General features: G+C 44.8%; 1 long non-coding RNA gene across 1 annotated transcript; it reads right to left on the bottom strand.

Moving 5' to 3' along the window:
- Positions 1 to 8648: 8648 nt before the first annotated feature.
- LOC129497113 (uncharacterized) lies at positions 8649 to 10245 on the bottom strand. Its single transcript, XR_008661876.1, has 3 exons — positions 10043 to 10245; positions 9638 to 9792; positions 8649 to 8814 (listed from the first exon to the last, which is right to left on the bottom strand). It is a non-coding gene; the product is annotated as an uncharacterized LOC129497113 (long non-coding RNA).
- Between the last annotated feature and the right edge of the window lie 3073 nt (positions 10246 to 13318).

Here is a 13318-nt window from a genome sequence, read left to right on the forward strand (position 1 = left end):
CATTCAGGATGAAAACCGAGGTGGCTCGCAGACCATAGAGGAACTGAACTTTTTCTTTACCTAAATCTTTGCATTTAGCTGTGGACAAGTCCTTGCCTTTGTAGTTGAAAATACGGTGGCCAGGAACCAGCCAGTTGGCCTCAAGAGTTTGTGGCTGTTTTTGAGATCACTGGGAGAATCCATAAGACCCGAGGCTGGAGTTTGCCAAGAACCTATATGATTCTGCAGAGCCTGTGTGTGCTTGTGCTCAGCCCAGAACCAGCCTTAGGGCTTGTCAGAGGAATAAAGAGTGTGCATCCAGGATGGCTGGGCTGGGCTCAGAGCTAGCAGAGTTTGTAGCCTGCCTCTGAAATTATAGGGTCTCTGGTGGCGATACCTCTTACAATTCTCTTTATAGGAAACAGTTATAGGAACTTCTGAGGATGCAAAATGGACAAGAGGCAAAGAGTGATGTACAGACACATTCACAGGAGTCATTTGCACCCTGCTGAGGCCCTTAATGCAAGTGTTGGACAAAGTGCCCTGGCATTGCCTTTGATTGGCTTCTGGACCAAAGGAGCAACAACTGGCCAGACCTGTTCTGGCCAGCCAGGGCAGGGCAGGGAAGCTTCTTGCCTCACCTGAAGAGACAGGTCTATTCACAGGCCTGTAGTCAGCTTCCCTGGAGGCTGGAGGGTTGTGCCAGGGAGGAGCACCTTGGTGGTCTCCCTGAGCAGGATCTGAGCTCACAGCATGTGGAGGGAGCCTGGCTGGTGATCCATGCAGTCAGGAGTGAATTGCTGGCAGGCCCAGGCTGATTATTCACTCCGATGAGCAGTGTGTCCTCTCTGTTGGTGTTTGGGTGGCATGGAGTGACGTCTCTCCCACTGAGGTGAGGTGTCATCTTCTGTAACAAGAATAGCTGAGCCGTTTAATACCGAGGGCTTACAAAAAGCCTGGCACTGGGCTGAGAATTCGGTCTTGGCATGGGTTCTTCCAGAAGCAGGTCCCAAGACCAAGATTCCAGTACAAGTAGTTTATTTGGGAAGCCAAACACAGGCAAGGAGCTGCGGGAATGACGCAAAGAAACGAAGGCAACGATATGTGTGGGATGGTGCCAGCTGTCGGAGTGGGTGGCTGGAGCTTCCTCCCACAGCGAACCTCTAGAACAGTGTAATACATGTGCTCCCCTGTCATCCCACCTGAGGAGTCAGGGAGCTGGGGTATTTACACGCCAGGTGCCAAGGCTGCTGGTTGAAGCCTGCTCCTGGAGGTGCACTTCCTTAGCATTTCTGGACTTCCATGTGTCTGTATGTGTGAGCATGTGTGTGCATGCATGCACGCACACACACAATGAAACTTTCTGCTATTTTGGCCAAATTGTAAAAACAAACTGACCCTCAAACATGTAGATGCAGGTTGTGGGAGCTGGAAATCCACTTGAACTCGTGAAAGCTCCAAGGGGCTGGGTGGAGCACCATTGGCATTACCCCACTTAATCCTTACAGCAACCCAACAAGGAAGGGACTCTTTGGACCCATTTCATAGATGCGAGGCTGAGGTTTGGGGAGGAGATGTCACTTTGGTTGAAGTTGCACTTGAGGGGAGTTCCTGGGGTTTGAGTTAAGAGTGTGACCCCACGGGTCAAGAGCCCATGGTTTTATTTTTATTATCATTTTTTAAATAAGATTTTATTTATTTATTTATTTATTTATTTATTTATTTATTTATTTATTTATTTTTAAGATCTTATTTATTTATTCATGAGAGACAGAGAGACAGAGGGGTGGGGGCAGAGACACAGGCAGAGGGAGAAGCAGGGTCCATGCAGGGAGCCTGATGTGTGACCTGATCCTGGGACTCCAGGATCATGCCCTGGGTCAAAGGCAGGTGCCAAACCGCTGAGCCACCCTGGGATCCCAAGAGTCCATGGTTTTAACCAGTGAGCCATACCCGCCTCCCTAAGTATAAAGTTATGAAAATTCATAAGAATAGGCTTCCAGATTCTTCCCTTCAGGGCTGATCAGAACTGACTAGATTTTGGGGCACAGGATGAAGACATCTTGACCCCAAGGGTCAGAGTCTGGGTTAGAGAACCTTCCCACCTTGAGGGAGAACCAAAGGTGGGAGCCTGTTTGGCTGGGGCTAAGGGAGCCTGGGACCTCATACAAACATGCTCGTCATCGTTCACAATGGGGTGTGTGATTGTTAGGGGAAAGGTAGACAGAGTTGGGAATTTGAGCCTGACACTGATGGGAGTGGGCAGGGAGGAAGTAAGGAGAAAAAGGAGGACAGCCTCATGGGTCCCATTGGGAGGCATGTGTTTTGTCAGGCAGGGGAGAAGACAAGGTGGCCTTCTGTCCCATCCATCCCTGTGCCATCTGAGGCGAGCCCTAGGTGAATATCAGATCATCACCACTCCCACACCACCACCCCTCCTCCTCTTGTTCTTCTAAAACTACTCTGAGGCTTATCAAACAATGTTCCCTGGAGACCTCCTGGATTTCCCTTCTCAAACTTTAGTGTGCTACACAAGGTCTGAAGCCCTCCTTCCTACTTCAGTTCCCCTTCCCCGAGACCCCTGAGCTACAGAAGTTGCTTTTAATTAAACCTAAGTACACCAAGCCCCTGGGGATCAGGTGGTGTGGATCACAGGCACAATCTCTACCACATAGCTGCTAACTGTTCTCAGCACTCCTCCTTGGCTCTCACTGACTCACATCCCTATAAGCCACCATGGCCATCTCTGCATAGCTGAGGACACAGCATACTGAGGCAACGACTAGTTCTATGCATAAGGATGGAGTGTGAAGTTGTTTAGAAGGCATTCATTCATTCATTCATTCATTCATTCATCTAGTGTTCTCTCCATCCAACCATTTAGCCCTACCATTTGGCAGATTTGTGTCAGGGACTGGGCATGTGTCTGTGAAGAAGAAGATCATTGTGTCCTCATGGAGCTTAGAGTCTAGTTGGGAAAGCAAACAAAAAATACACAAACATAAAATACAATCTAAAAATAACTATTATGACAAATGACTAAAACTCGATAATGGAAAAATTAATGTGATGAAGAAAGTAATCCACCAAGAAAGGATGGTGAGTAAAGATCTATCTGAGGAAGAGATACTTGTAAGCTGAGGCCTACCTATGCGATGGCAAGGAGCTAATGATGTGAAGAGAGGAAAAGTGCCTTCCAGAAAATTGAATAATGTGGGTGTGGACTTTGAGGTGAGAAATCTTTGGGTAAGCTCAGGAGCAGAATTTAGTGCCTCCCAGTTAGACCCTAGTGAGTGAGGGGAAAGGTGGCATCAGATGGGGTTGTAGAAGTCGCAAGATGGTTCATGTAAGGCTTTTTATGAGCCAGACTGAGGAACTTGGATTATACTTCAGGCAAATAAGAAAGCATTGGAGAATTCTCAGGGTGGCACTGACATAATTTTATTCAAAAAATAAGCACTTGAGAGACTCCGAAAATTCGGTTACAGCCAAGGAGACCTGCTTGAAATCTATTGTGTTTGTTCTGGTGGGAGATGGTGATGGCAGCCTGGCTAGGGTTAGGCGATGGGGATGGAGACACATGTCAAGTTTGAGGTGTGTTTTCAAAGTGGAAACACCTGGGTTTCCTGAAGGACTACCTACAAAAGAGCTTGATTGTTTGCCAAGGACCAGGAGCCAACTTCATAAACCTGTACACTTGTGTACTTACAAAAATTTTGGTGTACATTTTCAGGTGAGTCCTGAATTCCTAAAGCTCCTCTGTGGACCCTCACCCCCAACTCTATGGACTGGGAGCATCATAGGTCTTGAACTCAAGATCTAAAAATCTATGAACTAGAGATTTACACTGACTCTCCATATTCTGGAAATCTGTATCTTGACGAGTGGACAATGGACAGTCCTCTTTCAGGCAGGCTTATACATAATCAAGATCTCCAGGGACAGGAGTTCCAGGCATCTCCTTCAGGGGGCCCTGCAGTTTCTGCCATGATTAAAATGCAGTCTGATCTGGTTTCCATTTGTTCAGTCCCCAGAGAGGGGATTGGGCCAGTCAAAGAAAAGCCTTGAAGGAACATGGGAATATGAACACGTGGTTATTAGAGTGGTGGTATTCTGGGCAATTCTTTTCTAATTTTGAGTTTTCTGTTTTGCCGGCATAACATTGCTTGAGCAATACATTTTAGAAAGAATCCAAAAGAAGATTGGAGTTCAGGAATTAGCTCTATTTTCATCTCGAACAAACAAACAAACAAAACAAAATGTCCAAAAATGATTAGTAAATCTTTCTTTCAGCAGATTAATTTTTTCTATGTCTACAATTTTTTTTTACTGTGTCTCTTTCCCACATGTCATTTAAACGCAAAAGGTAAGACTTTCTGATACATACAAGAAGTACTCGCCTTATGCTTCTATCACCAGGACTGGGTTTTCTCAAGATTGGTGAAGGTTTTTCTTGATTCCGTGCTTTGCATATGCTGTTCCCACTGACTAGCATGCCCTCCCAACTATGTCTTCCTGGGAAAGTCGGACTTTTTTTTAGGTCCAATGGAGAGGTTGTCTCCTCAGCCTTCATGAGTCCATAGATACAGGTGCTCCTTCTGTATTCTCTGCTCTATCATCCTTTTGTCTGTGCCTCTCCCATTTTACTGATCATATTTTATTTTAAATTATTTGAATGCATGTCTGTCTCTCCCTTGATCCTTGAAAGCAGGGATGGGGACTTGTTTATTTCTTAATTGTAGAACCCATCCAAAAGCTGGCACATAGTCTAAGCCCAATAAGTGCATTGGGGATGTATGGAGTGACTTTTTGTTTTTTTGTTTTTTTTTGTTTGTTTTTTTTTGTTTGTTTGTTTGTTTGTTTTTTTTTTTTGAGTGCCTTTTTGGAAGGGGTCTGTGGCACTGATGCAGATGGGTGGGTGACATCCTGGTACCGGCACATCAGACCCTTTCTAACAATTCTAGGGTCATTCTGCTGTTAGGAAGGAAAGTTCAGACTTGTGGAGTGGAGCCCATTCTCCCTCTCAGGCCACCTCTCCCCAGCGATTGCTCTCAAAGGCTATTTCTATTCTATTCTATTCTATTCTATTCTATTCTATTCTATTATTAATGATTTTGATGGTAAGGCTGAGGCCGCCTCTTATGGACCATTGGTCTCAAGCCCTAACCTTGTGTCTGTTTCTTACATCTCCACAGTATAAAAACAAAAAGAAAGGCCTTTGGGCCCAGTTTTAATGTTATATAGTTAGGTATATTTGTTGAGTGCTTATACACTATCAGGCACTGTGCTAACTACCTTCATCAGTTAGCTCATTTTATTTATATAAGAGATCTATCCATTTATTTGCTTGCATGGGTATATATTTCAGAAATACTAGTTGAGCATCTATTATAGGTTGACACTATGCTGAGTACCGGGGGCAACTATGGACAAAAGACACAAAGGGCCCTGCCTTCTTAGATCTTGGAGTCTCACATGGAAAATAGGAAATGATCTGGTAACCATAACTTTTGAAGATAATTTCAGATGGTACAAATGTTACAAATGATGCAGAGACAGTGCCATGGCAGAGATGCAAAAAATGGTGTGGTCAGGATCAAAGGAGGCTGGAGGATGGTACAGGACAAGAAGCCTGGAAAGTCCATTTCCTGGGTGAGCCAGAAGAGGTATAGGAGAAAGGATTTAGTAAACGTAATTCATAGCATCACTTTTGACATTTGAGCTGAGACTGTAAATATGAGATGGAAGAGTTTTCTCAAGATAGAAAGAAACCCATATGGAAAGGCTATAAGCTGGGGAAAGCAGCTTGGCCTATTTGATGACTAAAAGGATGCCATTATGTCTGGCGCCTAACAAGCAAGGGGGAGAACACCACGAGATGAATTACGACAGGTCGGCAGGAGCCAGGTCGTTCAGATTGGATTCTGAGAGCTGTGAGCAGCTACCAAAAGGTTTTCTGCCAGAGAATGTCATGATCATTTTTAGAAGCCCTCCTTAAGTGCAGGGTGGGGAAGGAATGGTCTGTGGGGGAATAGCAGGAGCAGATAGGCCACTCATTAAATTGTTCTAGAATGTTAGGGAATAGATGACGGTGGCTTAGAAGAGGTGGTAGGGTAAGAGATTGTATTCACACTCAGTAGAACGGGAAAGTAACAAAGTGGATGTTGTAAGCTGAAATCTTCCCCTAAATTAAAATACTCATTTCTCTCCTGCTCAATCAATCGCATGTTTATTGGGTAGGTCTTTATAGAATACCATATTATTTTGGGTCTGTTTTCCAAACGCTGGCATTAGTTATCAGGCTTCAAAATGAGGGACATGAAATATAAGTGCTAAGGAGGTGAGAAGGGGAAGGGGCACTGATCTAGTAGAAGCCCAGATGAACTTCACCAAGAGTGCAGACCCCCTGGTTGTGGCCATGGGAACCATGGAAAGATGGGGACTCTAGAGATAGTGCTCTGGTTTCCTGTATGGGTGGCAGCCTCATACGAGCTATTTTAAACTATTTGAGCTTTGCAAGAGGGTTTTGAAACTAAGAGCACAGACTTTTTAGTTTTTTTTAAATATTTAATTTATTTATTCATGAGAGACACAGAGGGAGAGAGAGGCAGAGACTTAGGCAGAGGGAGAAGCAGGCTCCATGAAGGGAGCCCAATGTGGCACTCGATCCCGGGACTCTAGGATCCTGCCCTGGGCTGAAGGCAGACACTCAACCCCTGAGCCACCCAGGTGTCCCAAGAGTACAGAATTTTAAATCCAATTGAAATGGGTCTAAATGTAGGACTCACCCCTAGGAGTTGTATGAGCTGGGGAGAGATGTGTCTCCCAGCTTCATTTACAAAATACCACTGTATCAGCCAGCTAAGATGCAGTAACAAACATCTCTGAGAGCTCACTGACTTACAACAAACTTTTACTTGTCCCTCAGCTGTGGATAGACTGCTATGGCTCTGCTCCATGTGCTTTCTCATCCCAGAACCCAGGCTGGATCCTGTTCTTGGGACAGAAGCAGGAGAGAAGGCAGAAATCTGCAAGCCTCTTAGAGCTTCTTAGACTTACTAAGCTGGAGACCCGTTCTCAGTGACCCAACCACCACCCCATTATTGGGACAGGAGAGCATATTGTATACAAAGATGCACCATGAGTTACATGACAGAGGGAGAGTGTAGAGTTGAGAACATGAGTACAACCTGCCACAACCACCTTGCAGAATGACTGTAGGAATTAAGCAAATGATACATGCAAAGCATCTAACAGTGTCTGATATGCTGAACACTTGGTGAAACCAATTCTAATGAAGTAGCTCGATTTCAATATATATTTGCAAATGTTGGATTAAAATGTTCTACTTTTTGGTCTTATATGTTTCCCTTTCATCTTAATAACCACCTGCTTCACACACTTAGCAGCATAAACAATACTGACCCTGTGCAAAATGCAGAGTATTTAATGGCAGGTAGGCCTTGGTTGGAAACTCGGTGATGCTGCATACTATTTGTGTGACTGGCTGAGATTCCATGTCCTTTCTGAGCCTCAGTCTACTCATCTGTAAAGGGAGGAGAAAACCCGCACCACTGGACTGAGGTGAAGATGAAATCTCCTTGCCCAGGGAGCTCAGAATATTTTGCTTTTCTTTCCTCAATTGATTTCCCCTAGTCTCTGGCAAATTCTTAGAATTCAGTATCTTCTGACTTCCAATTTGAGGCTGAAGAGCTTATCTTCATTCCAGATGCCTAGAGAAAGTAAACTCTGAGGTTCCTACAGTATTTAGTACCATTCCCTTTCCTGAAAGAGGACTTGGGGCTCTTCCTTGATGTGAAATATATAGTTTCTTGAGGTTTCCTGAACATCCCATGCCATCCTTGGCTCTGCATCTTTGTCAGGTCGTCTCCCTGGAATGCCTTCATTTACCTCAAAGAAAATTCCTTTGGTGAACAATCCCAGATCCTTCTTACCACCCCTAGCCCTCCTCCCACCTCCATCAGAATTAGTTAAGAAACTGTCCTTGACTTTATTTATTTATTTATTTATTTATTTATTTATTTATTATTATTTGACTCTATGCTTTTAAATCAGACTTACCTGTACACATCCAGTCATATATGTTAATGGACTGGGGAGCTGACTTTTAGGTGTGACTACTTGAGTTAGACCCAGGCCTCCTGCTCACTATGAGCAGCTCAGTTGGGCCCTTCATTGGGTTACACAGTCCAGGGGCAAGTAGGAGCCAGTTTTCTATGAACGAGGTGCTAAATAGTGCCCAGGGCATCCTGGGAAATGAGAAACACTACCTGTGGTCAAGTAAGAAAGTCCACATCACATTTGCATTTTGGAATGATTACTTTTATGGCAATGAGAGACAGGATGGGAAGAGAACATGGCTAGAGGATGACATGATGGTCCAGACAAGAGATGGTGCCCTTGGCTTTCAGGAGATCTTTTTTTTTTTTTTTTTTTTTTTTTTTTTTTTTTTTAAATTTTTTTTATTATTTATTTATGATAGTCACACACAGAGAGAGAGAGAGAGAGAGGCAGAGACACAGGCAGAGGGAGAAGCAGGCTCCATGCACCGGGAGCCCGACGTGGGATTCGATCCCGGGTCTCCAGGATCGCGCCCTGGGCCAAAGGCAGGCGCCAAACCGTTGCGCCACCCAGGGATCCCCGGCTTTCAGGAGATCTTGCTGGTAACTACTAACTGTATTTCCTGGCTGAGTTTCTTTCTTGGGTTTGTGAAGTGCCTGGGCCTTGAGTAGATTCATTCTCCTCTGATGCAGTCCTTTTTAATGTGTAGTTCATTTGAGACTGAGGCTTGTCCATGGACTTTCATTACCAGTGCTTTGTGAGACAAATACAGAGACCAAGAATAAGTGCTCATAACACTTTGCAAGAATTTGATATCCAAGGGTATCCTCATTCTCCTGTAGTAACTAATTTTTATTTTATTTTACTGAAGTATTGGATAATACTGGATTGGAATGAAAAAAAAAGTCAACCACAACCACATGAAACCAGCCCCTCACCTAAGAGTGTTCAGGAAGCACTGATGTAATGTGCTCTGTGAAGCTCCACTCTTTTTCTTTGCTGGGTAGGACAATTTTAGTTCTCTTCTGGGTTTTAGTGAAATCAGATTACAACCAGGTCAAGTCTCAGAGACTTTTAGTTTTCCACTTCAGGAGTGTTTCCTGGACCCTAATATTTAATTTTCCCCGGTTATGAAACTGCCAAGTTTTTGTGGGGAGTGTTTAAATGTTTGATCCTACATTCTTACCTGTATAGCCTTCTCTCTCTTTTTTGTTGATAAACTTTAGTTTTTAAAGTAGTTTTAGGTAGACAGAAAAATTAAGCAGAAAGGTGAGAGTTCTCAAATACTCCCTCTCGCCCACCCTGCAGCGTTTCCCCTCCCACTAACCTCTTGTACCCAGGTGGTGCACCTGTTACAGTGGACGAGCCACTATTCGCATATCACTGCTATTAACTAAAGCTCATGGTTGGCCTGAGGGTTCCCTCTTGGTGTCGTACATACCTGGATTTGAAGATTGTCTGGTGACAGGTGTTAACCATCACAGTCTCACACCAAAACATCCACAGCCCTAAGATCCCTGGTGCTCCACCTCTTCATCCCTCCCTCCCTCACCCTGAAGCCCCCGCAACCACTCACCTCCTCGCTGTCTCCATAGCTTTGTCTTTTCTAGAATCTCACGTAGTTGGAATCAGACAGTATGTAGCCCACTAGGCAGGCATCTTTTTCTTGTTCCCTTTCCCACAAATCTTCATGTCACTTCCGTCATCTCTCGAAATACAGACACTCTCCCTCTGACACAGAGGAGAGGAGTTGAGAAAATGAGAAAAACTCTTCTGTGACTCGCCTCGCACAATCATTGAATACGACAGGACATCTGGGGGGGTCATTGATCACTGCTTCCCATCTTCCTGGGAGGAAGCCAGCGCTGACTCTTCACCCTCTGTGGGAGAGCTGGGCTTTTCCTCCCACCTCCCTCTACTCCCTTCTAGTTTTCCTAAAAGCAAGGGCCTCTTGCCTGCGCTGCGTCTGAGCGGTAATTACCTTGTGTCTGTTCTGCTGCCTTCAAATGATTTTTCCCACCTTCAGAGCAATTGCCTCCTACTTCTTATCTCTACTGTGATCCTCTACAGGGCGCAGAGGACCTGTCTCTTGACTCTCATATTTTTGATTCTGATGTTAAAAAGTCCCCTTGAACTTGCATTTACAGACACCAGCGGAGCCCCAGCGTCTTCACTTCAGCTGACACGTCCCCAGGGCAGGGTGTTTGCAATTACAGCCTGAGCTGGCTGCGGGATCAGAGAACCCAGCGAGGCCCTCTTTGATGAGTGACTGGGTCTTTATTATGAATGTGATGCAGGTGAAGTCCTGTGGCAGGAGTGCTTTTCTCCCTTTATCTCATCTTAGCAGAAAAAGACAGACCTACATATACATACATACACACACATAGATGGAGACAGGCCTGGCTAGGGAGGGAGGGGAAGTGAAGTTACCCCAGGATTTCTAGCTCATTCTGGGACAGTCCTTCCGTAGAGCCTGTCTTCTCAAAGTCTCCTCCATCTCCTCCCTGACTGGCTGTCCTCTCTCAGGGGCATAGCTTAATCCTAAATGGAAGCGTGGAAGGAGGAAAGAGGAAAATGATCTCTTTCCTCCAGCCTTTTAGTTCTAATATCACTTTATCACTTCTCCCCCTTTGTATTTTTTTTTTTTTTGGTTGAGACATAGGATTTCTCCCTATGGAGGTATTTTCTGCCAATTTTATTTCTTACAGAGGAAATAACAAACATGGAACAGTGATCCTGGCCCTTCGGATCTGAATAGCACTGCTCTAGAGAACCCACCTTTCTCTCCTCCGCTGTGTGTCTATATTGTGCTGCAGAGAGTTGCACAGGCCTTATTTGGTAAAAGTTGTACAAGTCTTCTTAGATGGGCCTAGTGTCCCCCAAAGGTGTGTGTGGGGAAACCCAGGGTTAATCATCTGGGGACCAGGCTGTGCTTTGCTAGAAAGTCCCAGCTCAGGAAGCATGGCGATGGACCTCCCAGTCTTTCCACTTGGTTTTAAGCCTTTGAGGAGATGTGATGTCTTAGGGTTTCAGGGGTTCAGATGGCCTCCTTCACAGGGAGGTGTGATGGGGCCTGGGAAGAGGCTCATTTGCTCTTCACTATGAGCTGAAGGTAGGAGGCCCTCTCATCTTGTAAGTGGGCATTTCTGCTTATTTCTTACCTGTTTATTCATTTTGGTTGAGGGCTTTCCTTAACACCTTTAAGGAAGCCTTGTTGGAACTTTAGAAAGTTGTCTTAAAAACACTGCTGAATCCAGGAATGAGCTCACCTCATTTCAGTGGGTGGCAGCTCAGGTCAGCCAGAGCAGCCAGGAACATTCTAGGGTTCCCCTTATTAAAACATGACTTGTATTTTCAACTAGTCATAATACACCCACCATTACTTTTGGAATCTTAAAACATCCTTATTAAGTGACATTCCTCTTGCTTCCATTTTACAGATGAAGGAACCAGATGTTTGAGCCTGTGTATTCCGGACTCCCATCCTCATTTCACATCCTCTGTTTTCTGCTGTTCTTAGAGGACCTGGACTGTATATTAGAAAAGGAAGTCGAACATTCTTGTTACACTTTTGCAACATGCAAAGCATCTTTGCATAATTGGGCTAGCTAGATGGTTGAATTTTGTGTGTCAAGCTTATTTAAATTCTTTTTTTTTTTTTAACTTTACAACCAGGACTTTGCAGTTCATGGGGTTATATGATTTGGAAACCACATGCCAACCGATGGAGGAGATGGGACTCAAAATTATGTCAGACGGAGAACTCATTCCTCTGGGGCTTTATTATTGTCATCATAAATTTATAAATTTAGGGTTTAAATTTATATTAAAATTATACCTAAATTTATATTAAAGTTATACCTAAATTTAAATTTAGGGTATAAATGTATTACAATTTATAAATTTATTTATAAATTGTAATACATTTATACATTTATATATTTATTATTGTCATAATAAAGAATGCAGCCAAGGATGGAAATGCCCAGGATTGGAAACATAGTCTAACAGCACTGGAATACAGTGGACCCCCAAGCCCCAGCGATCCACATACCTGCTAAATCAGGGCTTTCTGTACGTTTGCCTGGCGAATCTCCACCCTGCCCTGGAAGTGACCGTGAGGACTCCTATGGATGTGTCAAATACCTCAGTGTGTCAATTACAAGGCTCTGTCCCAGAGCCAACATGATGTCGAGAATTGAAAGAATTACAGGGATACCTTGGTCCTACACCTACTTTCACCAGCTCACAGAAATCCAGGGGAAGCATCTGATGTTTCTTTCTGCATCACGGATTCCAATGATTGTTCTCTCTCCCTGCTTCAGCCACCACAGGCTACTGGCAGACCGTGACACTCTGACAACTCTTGAATGCCAAAAGACAGAGAAGGGTTTTAAATCTGAGGACCTTGACTGCTTTTGTGAGAGGGAATTACCTACTAAGTATAGTCTCGGAAAGACGTTCTCTCATAGGTCGCGTGAGGACAAGCCAAGGAAACACAAGCCTCGGTTCTTTGGAACCGTAACAATATTCCAAGACAAATGTTTCTCAGGGGCTAGGATTTGATCCTGCATCTGTCACACAACTCAGGGTGTGACATGGGGGGGAATGAAATTCCCCTCCCAGAACACAGGTCCTTATCTCTAAAGCAGGGAGTTTGGAATTCTAAGATTCCATGGCATTGGGCCGTCAATGGGGTCAGTCTGGGAAGTCAGAACCTCAGGTCTGGTGGGACAGGACACAGCCAGGAAGGGATAGGGCTTGTGTTGGGTAATGAGAAAGAGGCATGGTGACCAGGCCTGGGCCAGTCCGGAAAGAATGTCTAAAGAGGTAGGATCTGGGGGTTGAGGAGGACAGCAGGAGTCTCCAAGGAGTGGCAGTCAAGCCAGGTCAGGCTCTGGGCAGGCTGCCCGGTTTGGGGAATGGCATCAATGTGTGGGGAGAGGCTGTTAAGGCCAAACAGGTGTCAGGGCCTGAGCCAAGTGGCCTGGAGGTCAGGACAGGGCATCGATTCTAAACAAAGTGCCTGAGCACAAAGCAGGCTTGAGTCAAAGCCCACTCACCCAGATAACAGAGTGTGACGGATAGACCCACTCTGGGTGCAAAGGGATCCCAATTTTAAGGCAGGTAGGGTAGCTCTAGGCTCATCTTCCTTCTCAGGGCAAATCTAGGGCTGTCCTGGCTGTAGGGTTCGAGAAGCTGGACAAACTTCTGGAAGATGATATTTCCATTTAAATCTAAATAAAAATAATAACAG

This window comes from Nyctereutes procyonoides, unplaced genomic scaffold (assembly GCF_905146905.1).
Source record: "Nyctereutes procyonoides isolate TBG_1078 unplaced genomic scaffold, NYPRO_anot_genome, whole genome shotgun sequence".
In the NCBI taxonomy this organism is placed as follows: Eukaryota; Metazoa; Chordata; class Mammalia; order Carnivora; family Canidae; genus Nyctereutes; species Nyctereutes procyonoides.